Here is a 9524-nt window from a genome sequence, read left to right as displayed (position 1 = left end):
CTGTCCTTTGCCCTTCTCCAGGCAGAACAATGGTGTTACACTCACACGCATTCCCAGCATCATCAAGGGTCCCTGGGGAACGGGGTGTTCACAAGGGTGAATTTTGCAAATTGTGGGAGGTTCCTTTTTGCAGTGTAATTTTTTTTTTTTTAAATTTCTTTGTTTTTTCTTTTTCTTGTTGCCCAGTGCTGACCTTGAAGCCTGGGCCCTGTGCATGCAAGGCAATCACTGAGTCACAGCCCAGCCTCCAAATTTCTGACTTTGATGAAAATCTTTTTGACATGTACAGATCACTCCTGCACTTTACTAAGCAGAAGAGACATAACGATTTATCCGGTGATGGCTCAGGACTTTCCTGATGGACCTAGCTTCTGGGCTCTTGTGAAGTAACAATGGTGACTCGAGGGCTTAAAGCACTGCTGTCCCCTGCAACGGCCCACCCCAAACAATACTGGCAAAAGAACAAACGAATAAAAACGGAGAAAGCAAGTAGGTTTTAAAATTTTCTCTTTCTCTATTTATAACTGTAATACAGGCTTATTGTAGAAAACTGTTATATGCAAAATAATGAAAGAAAAAAAAATCACTGAACGGAGATGTGAAATAGTTTTCGGCTGTCAGCCACCACTGTCACTTTCTGGCTGAGGTCAGTGGGAGCAACTTTTACAACTCTTAGTTTCTACCTGATGGTTCTCATCTGCCCTTCAAGGTAATGTGCCCATATTTTGTGACCCCTGCTTTTATTTCTGGGTTAGACGGTGGTGTTGGCTTTAAGGAGATAAGGCAGATATTATCATGAATGTACAAGAACTTTGTTTATATTCTTATTCAATGAAAAGATAAATTTGGGGAAGTTTATAAACAATGTCTTACAAACAATAGTATCAGCCTAGGTCTGTGAGAAGCTGGAAGCTCAACCCACCTGGTCAGGACTGCAGGCCTGTCTTCTGGGGGGACACAGCCAGGGGGGATGGGAAGAAAACGCTAGAACTTCAACTTAGATTCATTCTTTTTGTCAAGATATTTAACAATTTTTGTTCTTTTATTTCTTTCTTCCTGATTATTTCAAGTAGTCTTTCATTGTGGCAAAACATGTACATGTGGCATGCAATTTGCCGTTTTAACCACTTTCAAGTGAACAATTCATTGGCATTAACCAGAGTCACCATGTTGTGCAACCATCTCCGCTATTTCCAAAAAATTTCATCACCCCAAGGGAACCTCCACACCCCATAAGCAACGACTCCATGTTCCTCCATCTTTCCAGTCCCTGCCAATCTCTGTCTACCATTCTTCTCTCTGGATTAGACTGTTGTAGAGAGTTCATGTAAGTAGATTCACACAATATTTGTTCTTAAATGATTGGCTCATTTTGAGTTTTCAAGGTTCATTCGTATTGTAGCCTGTCAGGATTTCCTTCTTTTTTGAATAATATGACCTTGTATGAACATACCTCATTTGGTGCAGCCATTCATCTCTTGATGGACCCTCCAGGTTGTGTCTAACTTTGCAAATAATGCTGCTATAATCAATGGCATAGAAGTAAGTATGTGTTTGAGTCTCTGTTTTCAATTCGTTCGTGTGTCTATTCAGAAGTGGAATTTCTATTTTTTGTATCTTAAACATCTACTTTTGTGATTTATAATGTATATAATATGTTAGCGGACTAATTCGATTATAATTTATAAATTAGGGCATATATTTTAGGGAGCTTAAAATATGTTTTGTAAAAGGTATGCTATAAAAAATGGAAGATGGTAGATTAGAGTTTTGTGCTGGGGTTCTGATGGACTCATGGCTCCTTCCCAGTTTTCTAGTTTTCCACAGAGATGGGGGACCACAAGTTTCAGCTTGTCTGAGACAGTCCCGACTGCTGTCCTTGTCCTGGTATAATTGTTCCTAAGGATCAGGTTCTAGCCATAGGCCACATGCCTACCCTCTCTGGGAGGTCCATAGACACTGCCAGAAAGGAAGGTGAGTGAACTCATGTCCATACAAACCTAGAAAAGTAGCTCAGAAGGATTTAGTACAAGGAGATAGACAGGATTTAGCACAAGGAGATGTCCCTTGACCTATGGGTCATGTCCTAATAAACCAATCGAAGGTTGAAAATATCCTAAGTAGAAATGGCATCAACTGCTCCTCGCCGACTGCACATCCTGTGGAGTGTCAGTCGTTTCCCTTTGTAATTCTGGAGCTGCAGCCTGTGATACTGCCTGGCTTCACCAGAGGAGATCAGACTGCATATTGCCAGCTCGGGAAAGGCTCCGAATTTAAAGTACAGTTTCTACTGAATGCATATTTCTTTCCCACTGTTGTAGAGACCAAAAATCGTGAGTCAAGCCATTGTAAGCTGGGGACCTTGTGTGTCTCTTTTTCGGTGGGCATTCTTTGCTTTCAGAGGAGCACATCTGGTGTTCTCAGGTCTCCTTGGTCTCTCCCTCTGAAGCAGGGGGACAGCAGGGCAATCACTCGAGTCAGGAACTTTCAGCTCCGTGGGATCCATGGGTCGCTCTTAGTATATGACACATGCCATAGGAACGTGTTCAAGTAGGGAGCACCCCAAACTATGCTCCTCACATGCTTAAGGCTCGGCACCCCTGTTGGAGAAGAACGTCAAATGGACCTCTAAAAAGGCACTTCTATCCGATTTTCAATGGTTCTCATGATTTTCAGTGGTTGCTAATTCAGAGTTGCTAAATACTTAAAAAAAATCATTGAAAGCAATTGAATTCCAAAAATTTAGATCCATATCTCTCTCAGATCAAATCACATATTTCTGTCCTACATCCATGTTATCTGTATGCCTGCTCTGCAGAGTTACAATATTTTCACTTAATATTGCTTTTGAGTTGTTTGCTATGTGTGAGTATCTGTCAGTGTAAATGGCTCTATAACGTTCCAGTTTGTTACTGCATTGTCATTTCTTTCATCACTGCAGGGTATTAGACATCAAGAACGTTTTAAAGACATGATGTCTGCATATGGGGTAAGCTAGCCCACATTGGAGACCTTGAAGGGTACTCCTGACCTTGCCAGAGTTCAGATATCCCGTCCCTCTGCAGGTCTTCAGGACAAGAGCTGTGGAAGCCACAAGGACAGATTGGATCTTGAAGACAAAAGTAGTATTCCTCCTTGAAGGCAGCATGAAACCAAGGAAGCCCATGCAGCCTGAAATCAAGAAATAGGGACTCCATGCCTGGAGGGCCACCTTCTGGTTGTGTGGCCTGGGGCTTTTGGTTTCCTAACCATAAGTGGTGATACACCTTACAGGGTCATTGGGCATAAAGTACTGGGATGAAACAGTGCTGTGTGAGTGTTGGTACTTCTCTGAGTACTTGGGAGTAGGACTGGGGACAAGGACAAGGTCTTGTGTTGATGAGGCCCTGGCTGCAGGACAGGACAGGCAGGTGAGTCTGTCCCCACTGCAGTGCTGGCTCACCTCCTCTGCATTCTCCCCCAGACCCCACATCCTTGCCTGTGCTGGCCTCTGTCTCTTCCAGAACTTCCACTCACAGATCCCTCCTCAAAGGGAGGACTGGGATCTGCCAGTTAAAATATGCATCCTGCAGAGGTAATGAAGGGCTGGTAATTTTAAAAAAATTATCGTTGGAGCTGGGTGTGCTGGCACACCCCATAATCCCAGTGATTCTGGAGGCTGAGGCAGGAGGGTAGCAAGTTCCAGGCCCCCTGGTCAACTCAGCAAGGCCATCGGCAACTTAGCAAGATTCTACCTCAAAATAAAAATAAAAAGGACTGGGGTAGAGCTCTGTGGTAACCTCCGCCACCCAAGTTCAACCCTTAGTGCAAAAAAAAAAAGAATGTTGGATTTTGATTGACAGATCACGATGGATACCTGAGCATTATGGTGATGGGATGCACACAATCAGTGCTGAGCCACGATGCAGCCTGGCACTTAGCTCTGCTGGAGGAAGAACAGGCTGTCCAGTGGGCACCCAGAGGGTGTGCCCCTCCCCTACCGCCTTTGCTCTCCCTCCTACGCAGTGAGTCACTTTTGGCTGGCGCTCTGTACTCCCCCACCCATACATAGGCACAGAATCTTTGACCCTGGACATAAGTGTTCAGATAGACCTTCGAGGTCATCTCTCCTAACTTCACTCTGGTTTCCCACAGGGGTCTCAGGGTGGTGGTGAGGGTCAACAGAGAATACATATATGAACGTGATGCTCACGCCTTTAGCAGTGATGGATTTTTTTTTCTTTAGGTCTCACCTCTCTCTTTCTCCTTCTCCCTGTCTCTTAAAAAAATAAAAATAAATAAATAAAGGTTTAAGGTAAGATTTTTGTGATTTCTGTTCATAAATAGGATGCCTGAACCCTTTTGTCCTTAGAATCAATACTAAGTCCTTTGCTGTCCCATCCTTCCTCCAGCCCCAAGACTGCAGGCACTGGGGACCCCTTACATCCACCACCAGCCTGTTCTTAGTCCCATGGGCCTTAGTCCCATGGATCTGTTGAGAGGTAGTAAAACTTTTAGGAGGTGGGACCAAGTGGAAGGAAGTAAGGTCCTTGGGGGTTTGCCCTTGAAGGGGATATTGGGACCCTAATCCCTTCCTTTCTCTTTTGCTTTCAGCTTTTTTTATGAGGTGAGCAACTATGCTCCACCATGTGCTCCCCACCATGACGTTCTGCCTCATCACAGGCCCAAAGCCACTGGGTCAATTGACCATAGACTAAAATCTCCAAAACTGTGACAAAGATGAACCTTTTCTATTTTTAAGTTTGTTTATTTCAGGTATCTTATTATAGTAACAGAAAACTAACACAAGGACTTAAACTTTAATCCAATTATAGTATACTACTTAAAATTCCTTAAATTTCTGTTTTAAGTAAATGTCACATAAATAAAGTTGATTTAAAAATATTATTGGGGCTAGGATTGTGGCTCAGCGGTTGAGCGCTTGCCTAGCATGTGTGAGGTCCCGGGTTGGATCCTCAGCATCACATAAAAATAAATAAGTAAAATAAAGATATTGTGTCCAACTACAGCTAAAAATTAAATATTAAAAAAATAAAGATAAAAATATTATTGGAAGAGTTGTTTTTAAATAAAGAGGTGTCTCAAAACCTGTCAAATGTGATAACATATATCATATATGCACCTTGCACAGAATATGTCATAAGTATTAGTACTTATTAAATGAAATAGCTCCATTTTCTAATGAGGAGAATCTTCCTGAGAAGGAGAAGTAGGCACTGGTTCCTTTCAGGGTCAGCCAGGCAGGCTGTTGAGCAGGAGAAAGTCCACCTGAGTTGCATTTTCCGTGAGCACATAGGACCAGTCTGGGGTCCCCTCTGCCTACAAATTCATGGGCCACTTTTGTTTATATGGCCAATTTCTTTACTTTTCTTTTGGTACTGGTGATTGAACTCAGGGCACTCAACCACCGAGCCACATCCCCAGCTCTTTTTGTATTTTATTTAGAGACTGGGTCACACTGAGTTGCTTGGTGCCTCACTAAACTACTGAGGCTGGCTTTGAACCTGTGATTCTCCTGCCTCAGCCTCCTGAGCCACTGGAATTACAGGTGTGCCCACCACACGCAGCAATATACAGCCAATTTCTTATGCTACTTCTGCCTCTTGACAGTTTTTAAACCCTTCCCAAGTTTTTAATTCCCCCTTTGTAAAATAATTTAATAATAATTACTATATATACTAATGACTAGTACATACACTAAAATGCATATTAATACACATGAATATCTACCATCATCAGTAACACCTTTTGTCTTACTGTGTCATTGTGAGCCCCAGAGAACTAACGTATGAAAAGGTTCTTTGTGAAGATGTTCAAATCTTAATAATTATTGGGATTGCTCAATTACGGAAAGGGCAGGACCCTGTCTTCATCTATTCCTGCTGCTATAACCAAACACTTTAGACTGGGTAATTTATAAACAACAAACACTTATTTCTCACCATTCTGCAGGATGGAAATCCAAGATCAAGGTGTCACAGATTCAGCATCAGAGGAGGACCAGTTCCTTGCAGACGACACCTTCTTGCTCTGCGTTCTCACGTGGCAGGAGGGGGGAACACTGCCCTCACATGACAAAAGAAGCATAAGGAGGTTGGGGAACAGGCTCCCTCAAGCCCTTTAAAAGGGCACTGGTCCCACTCATGAGCGCAAAGCCCTCAGAAACTAATCGCTTGCTGAAGACCCCACGGCTGCAGTACGGGGGATTAAGTTTTAACATATGAATTTTGGGGGACACACTTTCAGACCATAGAAGCCCCGGTGCTTCCTTCCTCTGCACTTGACTGAACTCTGAATACACAGGGCAGTTTCCCTCCCTTGATTCTGGTGCAGTCGGGCGCTCAGTTGGAACGGAGGGAGAGGCACAGTCACCAGGCTGCTACCACGTTCTCCTGACATTTCCACAGCAGACGACTCCCATCCAGCTCAGTCCAGTGGTACCAGGTGGTTGAAAGAGTGCTCAGTGCTCTTGACTTAGTGCCAGGGCTGCAGGCCCTTGGGGACCCAGAGGGCTGTGCAGCTTTGTCTGGGGCCTACTAGTGGGATAAGGCAGCGCTTCCTGGTCCCCACTTAGCATGGCCCTCCTCCCTCTACCTATTTCCTTCAGCAGTCAAGCTTTTATTTTTGCTAAATTTCTTTTAACATAAAAGCTGTGCCCACCCCCGTCTTCCTCCCTTGTCCGTCCCCCCCCCCCCACACACACATCCGTTCACTCTCTTTGACCTTCTGCCAAAAACTCTTATTTCTTAACGCTCAAACGCTCTCCATCTCATTTTCTCACCAGTTATAGGCACCGTAAGTTCTTGGTGTTCAAGCCCCTAAGGTTACGTAAACAATACTTTGAATTTATCTTCTTTCTCTCTCTTCAGAGCTTTGTTTTCAGGATCATTAGGGACTTCCTCTGGGTGTAATTACCACCGATCTGTTTTGAGTGCTTCCCCCTATTTGGCTAAAAATGCCATAGATCTTTGGCGATTTCTTTCACTTTCAAAGTTATTACCTGTCTGCCTGCCCATCAATCTTGTTGATTCTATTTCAAGGCATTTTCCGGAGTGAGCTCTTTTTCTGACCACCCCCCTTCCTTCTGCAGGAAGGTGAAAGAGGACAGAAGAAAGAATCAGAACGCAGACACCTCACCCTGGTTCCTTCAAGTGCCTGTCTGCAGACAGAAGCTGCATTGTCGGCAGTCTCGTAAAACTGTTATTTGCGTTACAATCAATTGCATGGACCCTAGGCTTCCATAGATGGCCTGACTGTCACACCATAAAGGTATGTTTCGTTCTCCATCCTACTCCATTAATGAGGCTGCCCTCCCCTATGCAGTGTCTCCTCCAGCTGAGACCAGGGATCTTGGCAAACGGAACCTGTCTTCTGGGCTGTCACACTTGGGCCACTCCTCACCTCTGGCTCAGGCAGGAAGCTTCAGTGAAACTCCAGTTGCGACTCATCCCGTATTTGACTGAAGCTAACATTGATTGGAACTCACAGGTCAGGATGGAAAATGAATTTCCCTCGAGTTGCAGGTGCAACTGTTAATGAGCAATCACCTAATTCTTCCATAGAGCTTGATGCTTTCATGGACTTAAAGGGGAGCTCCACACGGGCCATTAGGAGCTAACAATGGCTCCAGAGGTGACCAGGGAGAATTATCCCTGGATCCAGAAAAAGAGGCATCATGTTTGACCCACAGCATGGACAGATGAAATGTAAATCCCTCTGAGCTCTTGGAAGCTGAGCCTGTGACATTGGCCACGGGAAATATATTTCCTCAAGCCTCAGTGTGACCGCTCCTGGAACGAATGGTGACCTCCCATATTTAGTCATTCATCAGCCGGACATTCCTTGAGGGGTGATAGTTTCCCTAGGATGAAAGAATCCAACTGCTTCAGGCTGTAGGGTGTGACCTGTCCATTTTAACTTTGAACTTAGCCTAGCTCATTTATGTGAGCTGAGACTTTGAGTATTTCAATTTCTGAGACTCTCCTGCCAAACAGAAGCATTGGGATGGGGTGGGCACTGACCAGCTGCCTCTCATGTGGATGTACCCGTGAGGGCAGATGCAGGTGGGGGACCCCAGTGCTGTGCCCAGAGGAGGAAGAGGCTGGAGTCCAGTGAGCAGGGGCCTAGGGAAGCAAGAAACGTGGACTATCTATTTGTGGGCCAATCAAGGGCATGAAGTGCTGGAGATGGTTACCTGAGCTCATTCCTGGGCTGTCTTGGGCAGCAGAAGAGACTTCCTCCAAAACAGCTGAGGCTTCAGTTAAACCTTTGCTCTGTACAGAATCCCCTGGAAATAGTTCAATAAACAGTAATGGCAGCTGATTACCCCAAAGCCCAGGCAAGAGGGAAGAGCATGAAAAGGATATGAAAAGATTTTACAGAAAAGTGGAGAGCAGCTAAAAGAAAGAAGAGATTGGGGCAGGACATGGGTTAAGGAGGTCTTGTCATTGGCAGGGGCTGCCAGCCGAACCCCCCCAGTGGTAGAGAGCTGGGGGGCGGGGGCTTGTGAGGAGTTGCTGGCTGAGGAATTTCTTTAGAATGGGTTCTCTAGAAGGGCCAGCTTGGTTCGGTATGCGTTTGCTGCTGGTAGGAAACATAGTTTTGTTATGAACAGCACTGAGACCGGACTCCTCAACCTTGTCAAGTGGGATGGCCATCTCCATTCTGGCCTTCACTCTTTTAAAGAGCGAACTACAACCGACCTAAAGGGAAAAGCATGAAAACATACGTTTGACTGCGGTTCACCAACATGGAGAGCCCTGTTCCTCCCAGGCCCTTCTTCTTACGACTAAAAATTCCCCCGGGCAGAACACAAGACACAGGCATAGGAAGACTGTGAGAGGTAGAAATAGGAAGCCAGCCCAGGGACCTCAGGACCTGAGGGATACCATGTGGGTGAGTCCCCCGAGTTCATTATTCCCTTGACCTTGATGGGATCCTGCAGAAGCCTTCCCACAGCAGCCAGCATCAGGCACGGACAAGGAAGCGCTAAGAAAAATTTATTTCTCTGCTCAAAGTGTGGAGAAAGCATGGCCTGATGGCAGAAGGAAGTCTTTTGGGAAATACCCACCCTACCCCAGCAAATCAACAGTGAGCGGAATAGACTGGCCATCAACCCCAGCTGTACCCTCCATCTTAGAGCAGCTGACAGGTGCTGGAACTCCCAGACCCAGTGGTGTGGGTCCCCCAACTGGGACCTACTCTTCCAAGTTCCAGGTAGAACAAACCCAGGTGGGATTGTCCCATGGTTTGGATCTAAAAATGTCTCCCAAATGTGCCACGTGTTAGGCTACGTGTAGCAGGGTTCAGAGGTGAACAGATTGGACTGTGAGAACCGTACCCTCGTGAATGGATTAATTTGAATGGACCACTGGGTGGTAACTGTAGGTAGGTGGGCATAGCTGGAGGAAGTGGGTCACCAGGGGGCATGGCCTTGGAATGTACCCGTCCCTGGCCCTTTCTCTCTGCTTCCTGGCTGACATGAGCTGACATGATTTCTTCCATCATGCCCTTCCACAGTGATG

The 9524-nt window shown here is 45.5% G+C and overlaps 1 long non-coding RNA gene across 1 annotated transcript; it reads left to right on the top strand.

The window, feature by feature from the left end:
* The first annotated feature begins 503 nt into the window (after positions 1-503).
* Positions 504-3386, top strand: LOC139701840 (uncharacterized). The gene is made up of 3 exons (XR_011704445.1): positions 504-1327; positions 2942-2989; positions 3066-3386. It is a non-coding gene; the product is annotated as an uncharacterized lncRNA (long non-coding RNA).
* The last annotated feature ends 6138 nt before the right edge of the window (positions 3387-9524 follow it).

Source organism: Marmota flaviventris, chromosome 14 (assembly GCF_047511675.1).
Source record: "Marmota flaviventris isolate mMarFla1 chromosome 14, mMarFla1.hap1, whole genome shotgun sequence".
Taxonomy (NCBI): Eukaryota; Metazoa; Chordata; class Mammalia; order Rodentia; family Sciuridae; genus Marmota; species Marmota flaviventris.
The sequence above is the reverse complement of the archived record's forward strand: the minus strand, read 5'-3'. Positions and strand labels throughout refer to the sequence as shown.